The sequence below is a fragment of the Schistocerca serialis genome, chromosome 4 (assembly GCF_023864345.2).
Source record: "Schistocerca serialis cubense isolate TAMUIC-IGC-003099 chromosome 4, iqSchSeri2.2, whole genome shotgun sequence".
In the NCBI taxonomy this organism is placed as follows: domain Eukaryota; kingdom Metazoa; phylum Arthropoda; class Insecta; order Orthoptera; family Acrididae; genus Schistocerca; species Schistocerca serialis.
This window is the reverse complement of record NC_064641.1, coordinates 291,435,294-291,458,238: the sequence shown is the minus strand read 5'-3', so window position 1 is coordinate 291,458,238 and position 22,945 is coordinate 291,435,294.

Here is a 22,945-nt window from a genome sequence, read left to right as displayed (position 1 = left end):
AGGTCTGTATGAAAAAATAAGCATAACAAATCTGTCATAAATTTTTTAAGGTATGTGAAAGAGAAACTGGATAAATTTTGGAACGTGGAATATATTTTAGTTGTCGGGTAAATGCTAATACTAGAATTTTCAATGTGGTAAACAGACGGCATGAAACTTTCTATAGTAAAGGTTGTACTCCAGAGAAGTATCGTTTTCACACTGGGCCTGATCTGCTTCATCATTTATGGAGAAACTAAACTAAAGCATCTAGTACAGTATTAGAAGAGAAATAGTTAAACATCTAGAACCACAGAGACTGAAAAAATGAACTTCCTTTTCGCATGTAAATCCATTTGGTGTTTGTAAAATAGAATGACTCCTGGAGGACTTTGTTTTCAGGAATGCTCCGAAATTTTTCTCACGAAACCAAATGTAACTAACTAATTCTGAATAAAGGAAACCACATCCTAAAACAAATTTGTTTTTGGTACCACCAAATTCTATTCTCACCAATATTTAGGAAATTAAAGACGAAAAACAATACTTTGTTGTTGGGAAAAAGGCATTTTCATTTCAGTGTTAAAAAATAGTCATCCCTGTAAGGATATGTCTTTCGCAGTATTTCACATACAAAAGATACGTCTTTCAAGTACAATAAACTGACCTACATTCTGCACAATAGTCTGCCACGTAAAATTCAGAAAAAAACGAAAATACGCAGTATCGACCAGCTGAACAATATCCTAGCCACCCAGTCATTAGAATGGTAGGCAGATATTTGAAATAGGTAGATGTTGATATAACAAATCTAGCAATTCATAAAAAATGAGTAATTCTGTGTATTTACCGCTCATCCAGTCGTAATCTCACTTCATAAACATTCTGAACACCTTTGGAACAGCACAAACCATAAACACTGTAATCAAAATGTTGTGCATTGGTCTTACATAACGTACTTTCAGGTATTTGCAGGAAAAACTGTATTTATAGAAGGTCTTGTGACCCCTGATCACTACTTTCAGATAATAAAGCTAAAGACACACTTCGAAAACTCATAAAATAGGAAGCATACAAACGGATCTTCTCAGAATGTAGGGTATTACCAAATTAATACTGGTACTAAGTGTACAAAAAAAGCAATATAAATACTAATTTCTCTAAATTCTAAGCGCTGTTTAAGTTAACATTTTCAGAAGGTTTCTACGAAGGTCTCCATATCAACAGCAACAGCTAAGCATCAGCTGGTATTAGAAAGCCTTCCACAGGCACTTCTATATCTCTGTTCTCTGAAATAGCTCAACACTAATCCACAAATATTAAATTACTATCATAGGTATAACAAGGTATAGAGAAGGTACTGCCTGGTACAAAAAAATAATTGAACGACAAAACAATATGGAACACAAAATTAAAAGCACAGCAATAAGGGTGAATCATAGCTCTTCGCATCATCCCTATCCAGACAGGACATTACAGCAGTGATTATATGAAGTGCTTATGTCAATAGTGGTACAAGTCCATTTTTGTTCATATTGAGATACGGAGTCCTAAAGTTAAATGAGCGATGAAAAACCACAGTTGAAATACCAGAAATATTCAAGCATATGGCTTCTTGCTAGAGATGAACCTTTCTTTCTGTTTGTTTGGCTCATTAATTTCAGAGGCATTATAGACAAAAAGCAGAGGTAATGGACTTGTACCACTATTGAGATAAACCTAACTTATGTGCATACTGCAGTGGCGCCAGTTTCTATGCGATATGATAGAGGTCGCTAGCTGACGGTCACATTTGAGCTGCAGTCAAAATACTATCAGTTTTAGTTCCGGTTTTGTTGGTTTAAATTTCTAATTGTTCATTAATTACTACTACTTTAGTGTGTTTAGTTATGACAGTGAAAGAAGGTGTGAATGTCAAATATTGTTTTATGTAAAGTTTTTGTACTGTACAGTGAAGTAACTGGTCACATGAGGAACGTTCGCGAATGATGTGTGTGTTAGTCACATATATCGGGGAGTTTGTTATAAACTATTTCGTGAGTTTATGGTACTGGAGAAATGAGATTATGATTTCGGTAAAGCAGTTTTGTTAAGAGAGAGAGTATTTTATATTTGTGCGTTTTCTAAATTTATTTAAGGCAATTTACTGTTGTGATTCAGTGACGAATTTGAAATGGTTCTGTGTACATGCTCGGGATTGAGCGGGTTGGATGCTGCTTTCCGATTGGCTGGGATGTTTCTCCGCCAATCAGAAATTAGCATATTTGCGCTGTTTTGGGAGCTAGAAGCTTCTTTTGTGCAGAGAGAGGGGGGGAGAGTCAGGTCTTGGATCTCATAGTGATAACACCTTCTGATAAGTGGTTCATTGAAAATTATTGTGATTTTTCGGTATTAAAATGTCTGAGAAATGCAGTGAAGCGTGGAAGAGTGTTTCAGTTAATGCACAAGGTGAAATTCAGGACTTTTAGTGACGTTTTAAATAAATAAACAGCGCATGCTGTGTTTGTTACAAACTTGAGCAGTTTTTACTGTGAGACTGATACTAGCAACATGTGAATTAGCAGTTATAATAGAATCAAGCCGTTTGCGAACTTTCGGTGAAAGATTATCATAACCTGGCTACAGTTATGAATTAGGTGTGTGTGTGGACTTTTCAGACTTTGTACAGTTTGGAGTAGGGCTTGATAGTGACTGGTATATGCAAGTTTAAAGTAATGGAGTGGAATATACTCACGTAAATACTGTTATTTAACAGTTCCTTTCACGGTCCAAACAATTTTCGTGCGACTTTTAGTTGCAATGTGTACAGCTATCTTTTCTATAGCTGTATGTGGCTGAGAACAGGATGCCAATAACTTCGGGGAGGCGTGCATGTTGAGAAGAGATTCACCACAGGATGAGTGGAACTTCGCAATGCACTGTGCCGCCGCAAATGGCGAGTCATGGGCCCCGACCGTAGAAAGCTGAAGAGAAGAGAACCGCTGTAGTGAATAAATGTGAAAATGAACAGCGTCGAACAGTGATCAAAAGACAGAATTGAAAAGTGTGTGAGAAAGAGGAAATCTAGGAGACTGTGAAGAGAGTTGTAATCCTACGGTGGAAAGGAGAAGGACGTCATAGATCCGCAGAAGAAGAGGCGTGTAGTTGGCAGACGGATGCAGTGACAACCGCGATTTCACCAATTGCGTTGATGGTGTTGGCAGTAGCAGGCGGTCCAGGAACTGGTTTAGGTGGAGGTGGAGGACGGACGTGGTGTTACAGTGCACTGAGACTACAGTCGACAAATGGCGACAAGTTAAGTTTAGTTCATATGTTGCTTGCTTCTATCAAAAGATTATTTTAAATGGAAGGGAATAAATATTCTTTGGTGGTGAGGGAAGAGGATGTGTTTCACTTTGATGGAAATGCCAGTCAGACAAGCACCACAGGGCAGGGAAACGTTGGTGAATTAGAAATTAACCTTGTTTCAGTTCCTAATTTACAATATTTGTCTCCAGTTGTGGGAGAGAAATAGGAGGCAAACTGCTTAACTGTAGACTTCAAAAAATCGTTCGGTGGTGTAAAATAGTGCACCATGGTCGAAATTGTGAGATAAACACGATAAGGTTGTAGGGAAATACTAGTAATACACAATATGTACAAGAACCAGAGGGAACAATGAGAACTGAAGACAAAGAACTAAGTGCTGGGATTAATAATGATGTAAGACAGTAATAGTCTTTCACCCCTACTGTTCGATATGTACCATGAAGAAGCAACGACAAAAATCAAAGGATGATTCAGGAGTGGAAAACATGTCAATGGCAGGATTCCCCAATGACATTTCGATCCTCAGTGAATTTGAAGAAGAATCGCAGGATCTGCTGGATGGAATGAACAGTCTAATGAATACACAAATGGACTGGGTGTAAATCGGAAAAGGGATAGATACTGACATGTAGCATTACCGAGAGTAGTGATGAAGATAAGGAGTTCTGCCACCTTGGGAGCAAAATTTCCCATGACGGATGGAGAAAGAAGGACATAAAAAACAGTCCGGTACAATCAAAGAAGAGTATGGTACTGATATCAAACATTAGCTTTAATTTGAGGAAGGCAATTTTGAGAATATATGTTTGGAGCGCAGCACTGTATGGTACTGTATAATAGACAGCTGGGAAACAAGAACCGAAAAGAATCAAAGCGTTTGAGATGTGGTTCTACGAATGAACTTTCAGTATCAACTGGACTAATAAGGTAAGGATTAAGGAGGTTTTCCACGGAGACAAGGGTATCGTTAAGAATGAACCAGGGAAGTGTGATACGACCGTTGTCGTTCTCTATATACATAAACGATTTGGTGGACAGGGTGGTCAGGAATCTGCGGTTGTTTGCTGCACGGTAAGATGTCGAAGTTGAGGAATTGTAGAAAGCTACAAGACGACTTGGACAAAATTTCCAGTTGGTGTGACGAATGGCAGCTATTGCTAAATGTGGAAAATGTAAGTTAATGTGGATGTTAGGAAGACCAAACCAGTAACGTTCGGATACAGTATTACTAATGTCCTGCTTGACACAGTCAAGTCGTTTAAGTATCTGGGCGGAACACTGCAAAGCGATGTGAGGTGGAATGAAAATGTGAAAACTGTGGTAGGGAAAGCAAATGGTCAACTTCTGTTTATTGGGAGAATTTTAGCAGAGGTTGGTTCACCAAATAAAGGAGACCGCATATAGGACGCTAGTGCGACCTATCCTTGAGTGCTGCTCGAGTGTCTGGGATCCGTATCAGTTAAGATTGAATGAAGGCATCGAAGCAGTTCAGAGTCGGGCTGCTAGATTTGTTACTGTTAGGTTTGAACTACAAGTAAGTGTAACGGAGATGCTTCGGGAACTCACATGGGTATACCCGTAGGGAAGGCGACGTTCTTTTAAAGAAACATTATCAAGAAAATTTAGAGGACCGGTATCTGAAACTGACTGCCAAACTATTCTACTGCCGCCTACACACATCGCGCGTAAGGACCACGAAGATAAGATACGAGAAATTAGGGCTCATACGGAGGCATACTGATAGTTATTTTTTCCTCCCTCTATTTGCGAGTGGAGCAGGGGGGGGGGGTAAATGACAAGTAGTGCGGTGACTTGCGGAGTATCTATGTAGATGTAGAAGGAGATATAGTTTGGCGAAGGAAGTTAGGTATGGAAAACGCTGTTAAGGATACGTTACAGGGTGAAAGGAAATGTGTTACTGCATCAGGGATAATCTTCGTGGAACTAGAGTGAACCGTAGAGAATAAAAATCTGTAGTAAATGCAGAGATTTGAATACATGCTACAAATAATTGAGAACTCAGGGTGCAAGTGATACTGTGCGATGAAGAGGTTAGTACAGGAGAGAAATTCGTGGCGGGCAGTATCAAAGTCAGAAGACTGGTGACCCAGGGGAAGTAAAAAGGAAATTGTCACTTGACGAAGTCGGTTCGTTTAAATATATACGCGTAAAGTGACAAAACGATATAAAATTAAACGAGCGTTTAGGGCTTATAATGGAGATGATGAATAGTGGACTTCGGTTTGTTAGAGAGTTTTAGGGAAGTATGGTTCATATCTAAAGCAGACATTATTGCGACCCATTCTTCTTGAGTACCGTTTAAGTGTTTGGGATTCCCAGGATGTTCAATTAAAGGAAGACATGGAAGCAATTCAGAGGTGGACAGCTAGATTTGTTACCGACTGTTCGATGAACATGTATTATGGAGACCTTCGGAAACTCAAATGGAAATTTAATAAATTAGAAAATCGACAGCTAAAGCTGACTGCAAGACGATCCTACTGACAATAATGTACATTTAGCTAAGGAATACGAACGTAAGAGGTAAGAGGAAGTAGGGGTCGTACGGATGCATATAGGCAGTCGTTTTTTTTTCTCGCTGTATTTGTGAGTGGAACACTAGGGGAAATGAATGGTATTGGTACAGCTACCGTACGGTGGCTTGCAATGCATACATGTGTGAGGAGGTGGCGAGTTACAGGCCTTTCACCTCACATTGTGACATACTTGCACAGCGAATTTGCATATGGAACTGTCTTGCTGTATTTACTTGTCGACTCGGATTCTACTTGTCGACGTTTCACCAGCATTGCGCGGTGATTACACAAGTGGCTAGTGGCAGCTTGTAGCTACGTTGGGTAACCAGCTCACTGTATCTAACCTAACATTGCATTCTTGTAGTAGTTCTTCCCATTAAATTCATCTGGTCTTGACCTTCGGTACTCACTTTCATTCGGTGACAACAGAAGAAGATATCACATGCATTGGAAAAGCTGCCGGTCACTCAGAAGGCAGCTCCCACGCTAGCAGATGCACAGACAGTCAGATGACTCTTTCGGGGATTAAACTCCTGTCTCAGCCTCCGCAGACGCAGAACTGGAAGCTATTGGTGGTAGGGGTGAGAACACTGTTTGTTAGCAACCTTTGGGTGGAGTCCTCAGATGTATACTTACCGTTATCCTGCGTTGTGCGTTCTGTAGACAAGTTTCTTGGAGAAAATAAATAACCACGAGCGCGTCTGCAAATTTCCAAGCTTTACGCTTCTTGTGGGAATGCTGTGCGGAGTCCAACGAAGTTTTCAGAACTTCCGTCAAACAATTCTGCACGTGGAAAAGGGGTAACTCTACATCTACATCTACATGATTACTCTGCTATCCACAATAAAGTGCCTGGCAGAGGATTCACGGAACCACCTTCAAGCTGCCCCTCAGCCGTTCTACTCTGGAACGGCGCGCAGGAAAAACGAGCTCCTAAATTTTTCTGTGAGAGCCCTGATTTATCTTATTTTATCGTGATGATCATTTCTCTCTATGTAGGTGGGTGCCAACAGAACGTTTTCGCAAACGGAAAGTGCAGAGGCTCAAACTAGATGTAGTGGGGGTCAGTGAAGTGGAAAGAAGACAAGGATTTCTGGCCAAATGAGAATAGAGAAATATCAACAGCAGCAGAAAACGGTGTAACGGGAGTAGGATTCGTTATGAATAAAAAGGTGGGACGGAGAGTGTGTTACTGGAAACAGTTCCGTGACAGTTATTATTTTCAGAACAGAAAGCAAACCAACACCGACAACAATAGTTCAGGAATATATTCCGACGTCGCAACCTGAAGGTGAAGAGATGGAGAAAATATATGAGGATGTTGAAAGGATAATACAATACGCAAAGGGAGATGAAAATTTAACAGCCATGGGCGACTGGAATGCAGTTGCAGGGGATGAAGAAAAGGTTACAGGACAATATGTGGTTTCGACAAGGAATGGGAGAGAAGAAAGATTAATCGAATTATACAATAAATTACAGCTTGTAGTATCGAATTCTCTGCTCAAGAATGACGAGAGGAAGAGGTATAATTGGAAAATCGCTGGGTGATACTGGAAGATTTCGGTTAGATTTCATCACGGTCTGACAGAGATTCCGAAATCAGATTCTGGACTGTAAGGCATGCCCAAGAGCAGATATATACTCAGGTCACAGTGTAGTAGTGACGAAGAGTAGGCTGAAGTTGAAGAGATTAGTCAGGAAGTACTAAGGAATGACGAGATAGGCTTGAAGCTATCTAAGGCTACAGTTACAGCAATAAAGAATAGTCCAGTAGGCAGTACATTTGAGGAAGAATCGACATCTCAAAAAAGGGCCATCACAGAATCTGGAAAGAAAAACATAGGTAACTGTAAAGAAACCACGGAGAACAGAAAAAATTCTTCAGCTGATCGATGAAAGAAGGAAGTAGAAAAACGTTAAGGGAAATTCAGGAATACAGAAATACAAGTCGCTGAGGAAAGAAATAAATAGAAAGTGCAGGGAAGGTAATACGAAATGGCTGCATGAAAAATGTGAAGACATCGAAAAAGAAATGATAATCGGAAGGACTGACTCAACATTTAGGAAAGTCCAAACAACCTTCGGTGAAATTAAAACATTCAGAATGCAACCGGAATTCCATTGTTAAATGCAGAGGAGAGAGCGGTTAGGTGGAATGAGTTCATTCAAGGCCTCTATGAGGAAGAAGATTTGTCTGATGTGACACAAGAAAAAAACAGCAGTCTATTTAGAAGAGATAAGGGATCCAGTATTAAAATCAGAATTTAAGAGAGCTTGGGAGGACGTCACATCAAATAATGGAAAAGGGATCCATAACATTCCATCAGAATTTCTGTAATCATTCGGATAAGTGGCAACAAAACGACTATTCACTTTGGTGTGGAGAATGTTTGGGTCTGGCAATACACCGTCTGACTGTCGGAAAAATATCATCCACAGAATTCCGAAGACGGCAAGAACTGAGAAGTGTGAGAATCATCGCACAATCATCTTAACAGGTCATGCATGCAAGTTGCTGGGAAGATTGCTATGCACAAGAATGGAAAAGAAAACTGAGGATGTGCTAGTTGGCGATCAGTTTGGCTTTAGGAAAGATAATGGCACCAGAGAGTCAATTATGACGTTTCAGTTGGTAATGCAAGCAAGACTGAAGATAAATTAAGACTTGTACATAGGATTTGTCGACCTAGAAAAATGGTTCGACAGTGTAAATTGGTTCAAGATGTTCGAAATTCTGAGGAACAAAGGGATAAGTTATAGGGAGAGGCGGGTAATATACAATTTGTACAAGCACCAAGGGGGAATAATAAGAGTGGACAACCAAGAACGAAATGTTCGTGTTAAGAAAGGAGTAAGACAGGGATGCAGTTTTTCGCCCCTAGTGTTCAATCTGTACGTAGAAGAAGCAATGATGGAAATAAAAGAAAGGTTCAGGAGTGAAAGTGTATCAATCTACGATTCGCTAATGGCATTGCTATGCTAAGTGAATGTGAAGAAGTATTAAAAAATCTGCTAATGAGTACAGTATATGGACTGAGAGTACATAGAAGATTGACGAAAGTAGTTAGAAGTAGCATATATGAGAAGAACAAGAGACTTAATATCAGCGTTGATGGTCACGAAGTAGATGAAGTTAAGGAATTCTGCTACCTAGGCAGCAAAATAACCAATGACGGACGGAGAAAGGGGGGCGTCAAAAGCAGACTATCACTGGGAAAAAGGGCATTCCTGGCCAAGAGAAGTCTACTAGTATCAAATATTGGCTTCAACTTGAGGAAGAAATTTCTGAGAAGATATTCGTACGTTTGGAGTTCAGCATCGTATGGTCGTGAGACGTGGGCCACGGGAAAACCGGAACTGAAGAGAATCGAAGCATTTGAGATGTGATGCTAGAGAGGAATATTGAAAATTAGGTGGACTAAGGAGGTGAAGAATGAAGAGGTTCTGCGCAGAATCGGAGAGGAAAGGAATACGTGGGAAACACTAAGGAGGAGCAGGGACTGGATGATAGGACGTATGTTAAGATGTCAGTGACTGACTTCTATCCGTAGAGGACAAAAACTGTAGAGGAAGACTGAGATTAGAATACATGCCGCAGATAAGTGAGGACTTACCTTGCAAATGCTACTGTGAGATGAAGAGTTTGGCACATTATAGAAATTTGTGATTGGCCGCATCAAACAGTCAGAAGACTGATGATTCTGAAAAAAATGATTAAAAGTCTCCTTACCTTGAGCTGATTATTTATTGGTGGTTACATAATTTTGCAATAACCTTTGAAAACGTGATTTGTGTCCTTTATGCGTCTCCGTTCCATCTTCGTCATATTTATCCAGCACCATGCTTGTGGCGATCCTAACAACCATCATATTCTTATCGTTTTCTATTTTAATTATGTAAATTAATTCTCAAATTGTTCCACAATCTCGACGTTTATGTATTCTGATTGTTATTTACACACTGTTTCAATAAATGTTATTTCACTAAGTCAAACTTTATCATTCAGCAAACCCTTAAATTATCCTACTGAAATGCCGAGGTCCTCCAGCCACAAGCAATAGACGAGACCCCTGATGAGTTCAGGAACGTATTTCATAACGATTTCCGGCGTGCGTGTTAGTTATTTCAAGTAGCTTATTTCCTTCATGGGTGTAACCTACCATTTTACATGATAGATTCAGCAGCAGCCACACCTGGGTACTCACGGAGCTCCTGATGAGCAAGCGGTTGTGCTCACAGTACACCCGGCTTATAGCATATACTGGTGACCCTTCCACTCCTTTTCTTACTGGAGTTAGGGGATGCAGACTTGGTTTCTTCTTGCCATTGGTCAGGTAGAAATCTTTTGCCCGCCATAAATGAACATGTGAGTATTAGTGAGTTGCTTCCGGAACACAAGTGGGGCCGCGCGGGGTAGCCGCCAGTCTAAGGCGCGCTGTCACGATTCGCCCGGCTACCCCAATCAGAGTTTCGAGTCCTCCCCCGGGAATGCGTGTTATTGTACTTAGCGGAAATTAGTTTAAGTTATATTAAGTAGTGTGTGAACCTAGGGACCGATGACCTCAGCTGTTTCGTCCCACAGGAACTTACCACCATTACCATTAACACAAATGGGAATTCGAAGAATTCAGAGAACCGGCAGTTGAAGGAGAACGATCCTACTGACGCTAACGTACATTTGACGTAAGGAACACAAACCTAAGACGAATTAGGGGTCATACGAAGGCATGTAGACAGTAGTTTTTCCGTCACTCCATTTACGAGTGGAGCAGGAAGTGAAATGACTTGTAGTGGCACAACGTATCCTCTACTACGCACCTTACCGTGGCTTGCAACGTAAACAAGTAGATGTAGAAGATGGGACACTGTGGCATATATTAGTGAAGTTTCATAGATATTTGGAAGGACGTTAAACCCCACAACACAGACGTACGTTTTACAACACTAAAGTTTAGATAAGCTGTGATTGAACAGTAAGTACAGAATCATACGTTTGACACAAAGGCGCACCTGCAGAATCGCATGCAATCACAGAGAATTAAATGTAGGCCAGTCAGAAAGAGCTGGTGGCCGTCTGAACATGACAGAATCTGGTGACTGTGATAAACATATTCAAGGTTTCCTGAACATGTACCGTATACAGCTAAAACCGGTAGAAAGACGACCCTGCTGGAAAAAAATCTACAGGCAAAGGACAAAGAATACTAGTTTGGAATAAACGCACGTTTCGTTATTTTAGAATTTAATGAACCCATTATCAACAGCGCAGAAGCGGAAAGAAACAGATAATCTTTGAACAGGGTTGGTAGCTTTCCGCTTTAAGTTATGTTCTGCGATGTTTAGCAAAGAACATTCTCTGTGAAGTATATAGAGGAAAATATCTGTCGAGAGACGATAGCGTACTTATCACGTCGCCAAAACGATCGAGTGTGTCACGCGATGATATTGTAACGTTGTGTTTAACGCTCTGCAATAAGATATAAACTGTAATATTACAAGAAAATGCCATGTTTCTAGAAATCCTTTATTAGTAACAGTAGTAGTGGACAATTGGTGCTACATATGAATATTGATATACGTACGTCAAAGAAAGAAGAGTAGTAAATTAACATGCAAACACTAGAGTACATACAAAATATCGCAACCTGGGAAGCGAAGCATGTTGGCGAAAGAACCTGCAAATCTGAGAGGTCACTTTAAAGATATTCCCTTGCTGTGGCGTACTAAAATGTTGCTAGTCGTACTGGTAGCGCGATCGATGCCTCCCTGCAAGGTTCTACACAAGGTATGGGTGGTAAATTGTACTGATTATGGCAACGATACTCGCAAATGCTTTGTTCTCATGTGGGAGTGCATTAACATCTCTCACGGACGTAATGAGTTGGCATTTGGCTGAATTCGGCGTTGAACAAGCAATCAGTGTTTTATTTTGGTAGCGGGAAATCCATATCGCAAGGCGTGGAACTGTAACAAGCGTACGTCAGCTTCAACAGGTGGAACTGCGGGCATGAATGAAAGCCCCGATTCATAATTTACAAATCTGAAGGGACAGCAGTTTCTCTTTACAGTGCAGTGACAACATTGCGGGACATCTAACGGAGATGCCATCTGTTACTGACTGGCAAAGTGAGAAGAACTCTTACCTTTATTTCGTTCACGCTTTGGTCTTGTATAGAATATTTATCTCTTCATTATCAATCCCATTGAAACTGATCACTTGTCACAAAAGAGTAGCGCTCACTAACGTTTGACCCAAAACAATTTTATAATCATTTCTGACATATTTTGTTTTCCTGTGATGTAGCAATAATTTAAAATTCCACTCACAGATTTCCACATATTTATGAGGTCAACTTTAAATTATTATTACTACATATAAAAACAAAAAATGCGGGAATTGCATGCAGCCTATATATACGACGTCCTAAATGTGAACTAAGTAATGTAGACAAAAGTATGTGTACATTCCTGGCCACAGAAGATGCCTTCCCAATTTAGCCGTCATTTTCAGCGTACTTGAGGAAGACAGGACTACAAACGTTGAATTTCTCTTTATCATAATGATTTCATTCTTTAACTTCGTTCCCACGATTTAAGCTCTGGATGAAGGTTTTTCAGCGTTGCTCTGTTATTTCACAGTTTCCCACGCAGTAGAAGCCTACAATTTGTTATAGTCGGTCTTCGACAAGAGTTGCTGTTTACCACGGATCTAATAACTGATCTTTCGAGCGAAATTTCGACTTACCAGAAACGGCAAATATGTAATAATTGATTAATTTAAAGAAAAGACCAATACCATTATATATAACCGCTGATCTGCGCTGGAAGTTCTGAAATGTGTAGATCAAAAGCAAAAACTCAAAAGACTAGCATATGGTATCGAGAAATATAAAATGAGAGTAGTAAATACAGAAAATCAAGAGAGAAATATGTATAGCAGTGCTACAGCTTACCATTACTGATTTACAAGAAACAGTGAACAAAAGGAAAGTAAATGTAAGCAGTAAATGACACTAATCTGCAGAACATATACAAACACTAAGATCAGTTGAATTAGTTGACGGCGTAGTCCTCTGTGGCATAGTGTAAGAAGGTTTTAAAGACATTATGAATGGAAAAGTACTATACCTCACATACACTACGAGTAAAAGACTCATTTAAGGCAGAAAGTAGTAGGAAAGTAAGTAACAACTTGTTTAACCACGAAAGTATAAAATACACAGTTGTAAAAGGAGCGAAACCAATCCTTTCATGCATGAAACATCCATTCATGTTTTAAGACACGAAGATAACACAAGTAGAATACCAGCCAGATGCAGTTACAGATTTCTTCGACGATGTCGTTCTATTCGTATTATACAGTATATTGGATGAGAACTGAGCAAAGACTCCATGAAATCCACAGTAAGAATTTGGAACGTAAAAAAAGAGAAAAAAAAGACAGATGAATTATGAGGGAAAGATGAGAATCACACATTGTCAGAAAAGGATGTAGATTACCGTACGAATACGGATAGTATCAGCTAGATAGACGATGACGTCAACATAGGATTACTGATTTCAAATAACATGGTTTCATTTGGAAGAGACCAAAATTTAATTTTTTGTATGTCCATCGTTTCGACAGGAGGTCTTGGGGACGACGGACGTTTACTATTGTGAGACAATGTAACGCCTACAGCTGTCTTTATGATTTTATTTATTTTTTAGCTACCAGTTTCGGCGATTCAACTCCTTCAGCATCAACTACAGCGTGAACATAGTGCATTAAAGCACTGGAATTGTTGGCCAGAAAGTTAATAAAATCCTTAGGACGGCTGTAGGCGTTTTATTTTTTCACAAAAATTTTATTGGTAACTTCTTAAAACAGATAATTCTTGAGAATTCATAAACACGATTTAAACAGTGAACAAGAATCTATACACTTTTCATTCATATTTAGTAGTTAAAGTCGCAACTAGGACTGTCAGGTAGTAAATAAACATCAACTGAAACTTTCTGCTACATTATTTTGAATAGTGATTCTCCATATCTCTACTAACTTGTTTGGCGTATGCGGCTACGTGAGGTATGAAGCACTCTTAGTGAGCCTATTGTGGACCTCGAAATCACTTGTGTGGTGAGACTCCCTTATTGTCGACATTATGGCATAGTACGGGAAAGGATGATACACGCCAAACGTCTTGTGTACGTCTCCATACTTTAACTGTGCAAGCCTTATATCGTAATCCGAAGAACGAAATACCCTAAAATGACATCCGTGATGATGACTTTGCCACACCAGTTACTTCCATCCGGATCGCAATCACGTCCCTGTACTGAATTGTTCGGTTTAGACTACAGCAGCAGTTCGTATTACACGTTACACTGGATGATACGTGGAGTAAACATGTTTTCAGAGCCATCGCTGTGGGTGAAGTGGTTCGACTGGCAACATGTAGAAAAGCAGTTGCCCTCCACTGATGAGACAAGGGATAAACAAAAAATGGTTAAAAACACAAAAATATTTTTTCTTCTTTGGAAACCCACTTGCAATTACATAACATGTTGCGTATATGTAGGATGCTTATCAAACGCAAAGAATGGAACAGTATATATTAGCAATAATTATTGTTCATGTTCAGATAGAAAGTGTAGTATTTGGCGGCAATTTTGCCATTAAAATATTAATTTTTCACAATATTTTCGTTGATATCTGAAGCAAATCCTGTGAATTACAACTACAAACCACTTTCCAGACATATTTTGCGAATTGGTCACTAGTTAGTTTCCATTAAATAGCTGCAATCTTTCCTGTGCCAAACTTTGCTATTGTCTGAACGCCATGGAGACACGTTTGTCTCACTAGTGTGAGCGAACATTGTAACACAATGGTTCAGCCACTCGACTTGTATTCTGGGAGAGACAATTTTTATACACATGGAGCGTGTAATGAATATACAGGGTGTTACAAAAAGGTACGGCCAAACTTTCAGGAATCATTCCTCACACACAAATAAAGAAAAGATGCTATGTGGACATGTGTCCAGAAACGCTTAATTTCCATGTCAGAGCTCATTTTAGTTTCGTCAGTACGTACTCCAACATGTTCAGACTGTAAATTTTCACAATCAACATGTGTGGGCTGACGAGAATCCGCACGCAATTGTGCAATGACGTCATTAATACAGATTTTCTGTGAACGTTTGGGCAGGAATTGATGATGTCTTGATTGGGCCCCATGTTCTTCCACCTACGCTCAATGGAGCGCGTTATAATGATTTCATATTGGATACTCTACCTGTGCTGCTAGAACATGTGCCTTTACAAGTAAGACACAACATGTGGTGCATGCACGATGGAGCTCCTGCACGTTTCAGTCGAAGTATTCGTACGCTTCTCAACAATAGATTCGGTGACCGATGGATTGGTAGAGGCTGACCAATTCCATGACCTCCGCGCTCTCCTAACCTCATCCCTCTTGACTTTCATTTATGGGGGCATTTGAAAGCTCTTGTCTACGCAACCCCGGTACCAAATGTAGAGACTCTTCGTGCTCGTATTGTGGACGGCTGTGATACAATACGTCATTCTCCAGGGCTGCATCAGCGCAACAGGAATTCCATGCGACGGAGGGTGGATGCATGTATCCTCGCTAACGGAGGACATTTTGAACATTTCCTGTAACAAAGTGTTTGAAGTCACGCTGGTACGTTCTGTTGCTGTGTGTTTCCATTCCGTGATTAATGCGATTTGAAGAGAAGTATTAAAATGAGCTCTAACATGGAAAGTAAGCGTTTCCGGACACATGTCCACATAACATATTTTATTTCTTTGTGTGCGAGGAATGTTTCCTGAACGTTTGGCCGTACCTTTTTGTAACACCCTGTATGTGCTGATATTTATATTTGTACTATCTTAATAAGTACACACACCTACAGTAACATCACATATATCGCTTTATGACAATGAGTAAAATTGAGAGATCAATGTTTTCAGTTGTTGTAAGATACGTGAATTTCTCTTATCTGAGGTGGGCTCAAGCCCTTCCCTGCTTGGTTGCTTGTTCGCAGAAATTTTGTAGCCTCATGCTGGGTGGCTTCCACTGACCGCGAGGCAGCGCTGTCTTGGAAATTATAGCAGAGTGACAGGCTCCCTGAGCATTTCTGGTGTTCGAATCCACAGTTCCTGTTGGCGGTCTTACACACGCAACACTGATGTTGTGACATTTTCAGTGTGGGAAAACCCTAGCGTGTATCTGATGTTAGCGAATCAGAAGGGTTATCAGCAAGGCGATCTATCCCAAACGTCTGAAACAATAAGTGGTGACATAGCATGAAAGTGTTCCAACCTCTGGGCAGTTAATGGGAAACTATAAGCGATAGTCGAAATGTTTTGGCAGACTCACTTACTGTGACTAGCAATTTGCTGGATTAGGGCATTATAAGGTTTACGCAATTTCGATATTGTTTGCGTGTTGAGCGCGCAAGTATGTCAGGCAGGTATCACTTTCCGTTACTAAACCTCAGCATGCCATCCTCACAGCAAAAATCGCTACAAGCTGTACATTTCAACACATCAATGGGTTCGTTATATTTCGTCTGCATCGAACAGTCTTCCCACAGACACATCACAAACCATAGAAGCCGGTATTTTCTGCGTGACCATCCTACATCACTAAGTGCACTACAGACAACATTTTACGTCCACATGTCCACACTGTAACACCTAAACTGCTGCCCAGGTTAAAATAAGCATTAATGGCACGCATTGTCACGTGTACATGGGGGTACTACCCAACCTAAACATGTAATGGCTACAATTACTAGTTTGCAAATGACGTAAGGACTAATGTAACGTTTTTTAGTGGACCACCCTCAGTCACCAAGAGGTATATCTGTGAAGGCTTATGTCAGGATGGAAGCTTAAGGATAGCAAGAATTCTGGATTCCATGACCATTCTTCAGGATATTCCTACTTCAATGACCAATGGTTTGCCAAGACTGAGATTGAATTCTTGTAAGTGAAAATCACTTACATGTTTATTTTATACTGTATTAATTACGTAATCCGGATTTTGGCTAAATCGGTCAGCGTCACAGGAAATGGAATATCGTTATCCTAAACGATACAGAACTGTAGCGTGCACTATGTGAAGGAACTAATGCCTTACTTTTTTTGAAAATCCGTCATTTCGCTCCGCACAAGTTTTAAATTAGGCTCAAAGTTGCCTACAAGACTTCTATGAAATGTAGCACGGCGAAACTTCAAACAGCAAGTTCGTGTGAGGTGTAAAGTGAATTAATAATGTCAAATTGACACCAACTCTACTCATCGATGCTGTGGACATGTCACACGATCAGTTGGGCGTCAGACCCTTCCTTCCCACATTTCTTCCCTCCTTTTGACGTCTCTGTTACGGAAGTAGAACTGTGACTCCCAGTATTGAAACCTCGTCGTTTTGGTGTGTCTGACTGAGGAAAACGTACCAGAAGTATTACTGCTCACAATCTACAAGCAAATGCCTCAGCAGGTGGGATGAATGTCGCCAATCAAAGAACTCCTTCCATTTGGGATGCCCATTTACACACATTTCGCAGTCGCGAACGACACTTTGCAGTATGATGTGGAAGAAAACCACTGTCTTGAGAACATCTGTGTCTGGTGTCTGTCGAAGAGCCCCCCCCCCCCCCCTCCCCCTCGCCATTCACCCCAGTTCAGCAACATAAACAGTACCACCCGCACACCTTCAACGAACACTTTCAAAAATATTTGTACATGACAACGCCCGACCGGTTCCTAGGCGCAAGGGGACAGGTAACCCATTCGCCACCAAACAGTTAAGATTTCACTGCTGATCTAGTGCGTGCTTATGAGATGCGGACTCTGAGGGTGTCAAAGGGGTTGCCTGCCTCAAAGGGGTTGCTTGCCTACAGGCACGTAGGAACTGATAAAGGCACAGTTTTAATGTGCCAACGGCCTTGCCGCAATGGTAACACCGTTTCCCGTCAGATCACCGAAGATAAGCACTTTTGGGCTGGGCTAATAATGGAATGGGTGACCATCCGGTCTGACGAGCGCTGTTAGCAAGCGAGGTGCACTCAGCCCTTGTGAGGCAAACTGAGGAGCTACTGGAATAAGAAGTAGCAGCTCAGGTCTCGTAAACTGACAAAATGGCCGGGAGAGCGGTTGCAGATCACCTGCCCCTTCATATTCGCATTCAGTGATGCCTGAGATCTGAGGATGACACGGCTATCGGTCGGTACCGTTGGGCCTTCAATGTCTGTTCGGGAGGTGTTTAGTTTCAGTTTTACACTTTTAAAGTGCTCAACAAAATGCATTGGTGGCTCTGATGTTGTTGCTGACACGGATGGCTTAGAGGTAGCCTTTGCTATTGTATTCATGCGCTTTTCAGTGTCGGACATACTCATGATTATGCCACAGGACGGCACGGAAAAGGGCTGAAAAAGAATAAATAAACTTTGCTGCCTCGGATCGCGCTCAGTTTTCGTCAAGTGGTTTCGAGCAATTCCGTGTGGTTCCATCCTGTATAATACAGCTAAAACTGCTATCGCGCTCCGCTCCAAAGGGAACAGATTGCGTTCCGAGTTGAAGCAGGCCCACGACGTCCATATTGCAGAGGAAAATCGTCCGGAAGTGACAAAGAGTGTCGAGAACGTCTTCTGTGGGACATCACACCGCAAGATGTGGATTTCGACTGAGAAATGTGTGTAAGTGACCGCCCCTAAGGGCATCGGTGGTTTTACTGACGCCATTTATGCTACTTCTTCAGGCCTCATCCTGTCGATTTTGAACGGCGGTATGTCTGAAATGTTTCCGTCAGCCTCCCATAAGAAATCCACGTGATTTAAGGCCCGAGCCTCAAAGTTGTGAGCTTCATTGCAGAAGTGTACAGAGAAGGAGTGACATATGGTCAACGAAAGTTGTGGTGACCTTACCGTTGTGTGTCACGTCCACGGTGACATTGGACAGAATTGCGGTGATATTTAGTGAGATTGTGACCTCGTTAACCCACGTTACATCATAAATTGGCCTCTGATGTCTGGCCTTGTTTCCGAGCGTGGATGTTATGTAGTAGGGCTCCATACTTTTGCGCCACTACAAAGGAGGGCTGTAGCCACCTTGGAGCTGAGTTGTACATTTCTGCGACGCAATGGGGTACAATGACGGGTGTTCAAAGTGGTGACACTAGCACTTTTATACTTTTTCACAACGTATTTCAAACATTTAAGCTAACCAGTAAATAAATATGAAGCAAAATATCAGAAAACTTAAGGAACCAAATATGAAATCGAAATTGAGCTTCCTTTTTTAAAGTAATGTTTTATTTCTGAAGGATTGTCACTTGTCTTTTACACTGGAGCTTGCGTCTCGCTTCCTGGCTCCACAGAGGGGTTTGCCTGGTAGTCCACATTGTATAGAAATGTGTACGCCCTGATCACGCTCTTCTGTGAAACATTACCCCTTCACTCCATCGCCACGATAGTGGCGCTACCGCTGAAAACATCACTCTGAGTATCTTCACTGTATTGATTTATCCGGGGATGACTCTTCATAATAAAACACTATGCTTCCACTATCCTATGAGTTAGATGATAATCACGTAACTGAAGTACATATACTAAAATCCTCCATATTACTTCCTTTTTGATCACTAAATCTATAGATACTCAGGTACTCGGATACAGTCTTGTGGTAATTCACATAACGTTGGCGTAGAAATACTCTCACGGAAAACAATGTGTCGTTTTGTTGCTGAAGCTGTAGTCCTTGCTCTGGTACGAAAACGTAAATCTGGAAATAAGGTATGGCAGTATGTCGGTGTTCGGTGACAGCAGTGTTAGCTAGAACGACAAACAGATAACTCTGGTTAGTGTGAAAGGCATAGAACGACAGATGAATTTCGCAAGCATCACTAACGTATTCACTTTGTACAATGCCTATTGCCTAGAATGTAGAAATTAACGAAACGGAAAAGTAGCAAGAAGCTTCAAAATATGCGTTGCAGAAATGAAACTCCCAAGACCTCGACAATAAATGTACGTTGGAACCAGAATGTAACACGGGGGTTGTGCCTAAGGAATGGAACGAAGCAAAAGTCATCGTAGTGCTGAAACCCGGAAAGACTGGAGATAATCCAAGGAATTACAGACCAATATCCCTGCTATGTACCTCCTATAAATTATTCGAGAGAATATTGCTGACTAGATTAACTCCATACATCGAAGACAACCTCCCAACTTAGCAAGCGGTTTTCCGAGCAGGTAGAAACTGCTGCGATCAAGTGCTGTCCCTCACAACCTATACTGAGAAAGGCTTCCAGAACAAGATGAAAACTGGCCTGGTCCTCATAGACCTCACATCAGCTTACGACACAGTATGGAATGAAGGGTTATTGCTTAAGCTAACTAGAATCATAAATTGCAAGCAGACTTACAAACTACTCAAGAACATACTAACGAACAGGAAAATCAAGTTCTCGCTCCATGGCACGAACAGTAAGAGCATGGTTCTGATTAATGGTCTGCCACAGGGTTCGGCACTAGCACCCGCTCTCTTCAATCTATATATAGCTGACTTGCCAGAAACTAAATCACGCAAATTTGCATATGCAGATGACCTGGCCATCGCATATCAGAGTAAAATCTACAACGATCTCGACGAAACACTGAATGCTGACCTTGAAGTCCTGAACACCTATTACTCCAAGTGGCACCTACTTCCCAACCCCAACAAAACAACCAGCACTATAATGCACCTCAACAACAGAGAGAGACACAGAAAATTAGAGATCTTTTCGAATGGCCAAAGCATAAGACATGAGGATAAGCCAAAATATTTGGGAGTGAAACTAGACCGGACCCTAACGTACAGCTCACACCTCGAAGACACAAAGCAAAAACTAAAATCCCGCAATGCTATCCTTTCAAAACTGGCTGGAACAACATGGGGATGTGGAGCGAGCACTTTGAGAATTTCAGCACTAGCCCTTGTCTACAGTGTAGCTGAATACAGTTCACCAGTGTGGAGGAGAAGTGCACACGTATCTAAAGTGTGTGTCCAGCTGAGGGAGACAATGCGAATAATCTCGGGAACACTCAGGGCCACACCCCTGTGGATGGCTTCCTGTACTAGCGAACATAGAGCCTCCAGAAATCAGGCGATCACAGCTAGCCCTAAAAACCTACAGGAAAGTTATAGACAAACACCGACAAACAGGCTTAAATCCAGATCACCCTTTTGGAAAATCGGTGAAGAACTAGAAGTCTTTGAGCCGAGAACGGCCTGGAACGAAGTATGGTCGGCAAGTGAATTTAAGAACAAAAATTTAGTACACGATCTGAACAAGAAGACTGATGGCTTCAACCTACCAAGAAGAGTGTGGACAGCTCTAAACCGGGTCAGAACGAGTATGGAGATGTAAACACTTGATGAACAAGTGGGGCCTGGCAGAGAGCGCTGTATGTGAGTGTGGTGAAATACAGACAATGGACCATCTACTCGTGTGCAAAGTGTATGGCTATGGTGGTGAACTCATGGACATACATAGACTCAGTGACTCAGCCATAGAGTGGCTTAAAAACATATCTAATGTAGTGTAGAATTATATTGCTTTCTTTTTTAGTATATAGTGATAAGAATATTGTAAATTATGCCTCTGTGATGCCGAACGAGTAAATAAGAATGAAACATCTTGCGTTTCGATATCTGGGCGTTGTGTTAAAATGGTGTATTAAGTTGAAAACATATAATTAATCTTCAATGCAGCTGAATATTTTTTGAAATACTTTCCTGAAGTGACACATTTTACTAAAACCGTGACATACTTGTGACGCTGTTAGTAAACGTACTCCATACCCTATATCACTTTACAAGTCCTTACTTTTAGAGTACTGGAATGTAGATTAAACTAAGCCAAGGAATCCGATGCTAATCTTCCCATTAATCAGATCTAATCATCAGATATACGCTTTCTGTGGAAATGAAACACATGAATGTTAATCAACTCTGCGTTATTGTACAAAAGTTTATATCCAGTTACGGTTATAACGGAACAGTGCTTTCATAAACGAGAGAACCATTGTGGTGTAGGAACGTTAGACTGAGTAGAAAGTGAACACCCTTCAATAAATTTTTCTATGTAACCAGATCTATTCAGAACGGCACAGTACAGTATACGAGAATGATTACATTTGGTGCCAACGATCTTAACGAGAACAGTCTTAGTAGATTCAGTATCAGTCAAGACTTTCGTTCAAGTTGTCCCTCGTATCGGGAAACATATCTTCTGGCGAGTTATAGTGCATTCTAATGTGGCTTACATACATCTCACATCGATTCATCAATCGAGTGCACATGTTGTCTGTTAATGAGATTTCGAAACTTATTTCGCCCTTCCTCTTAAGTGAACTGCGTGAATTGAGCTCCTCGGGGGAACACAATGGTAAGCGCCATCGCCGTGTATTTTGCGGTAGATGGCTAATGACACCACCTGTGGGATGCACAATGCAGTAAACTTACTAGTAGTTCCAAATTCACTAAACAGATGTCAGGGAGGAGCTTAATGGTAAGCGCCACTGTCCGTCTGTTGCGGAAACATAATGGTAAGTGACAGAGAGAATGGCGGCAAGTAAAAACATCTCTGAGAATATGGCAACAGTGAACATGGCACAAGACGAGGAATATACTTCCAATGGTACTAATATCTTCGAAAGGGATCCAGAATACATTCCTAACGATTCAGATGACTCAGAGGTATGTTATTTTGTAAATATACTGCCTTTAGTACGTTTCACGAACATAATGGTAAGTGCATGTACATACCATTATGTTCCTGAAGTACAATTGAAAATTACGTTCGCCGATAAGTACAAGATGTGTACAGTCCAGATCAGTGGTGCGAGATCATCAAGAAGTCGGCTTGTATATAATATGAAAAGAGAGGATTTCTATCAATTACGACACTCTAAAGAAGCCTTTGTCTTCAGATAGAAGACAGTACATGATCGAGATGTCAACCTAAGGAAAATATGTAGGTAGAAGGTGACCTCCGAGTATCCATCATCTTTATTCATCAGCGTGACATTTTGTTATGACATTTGGCATGAAATAAACTT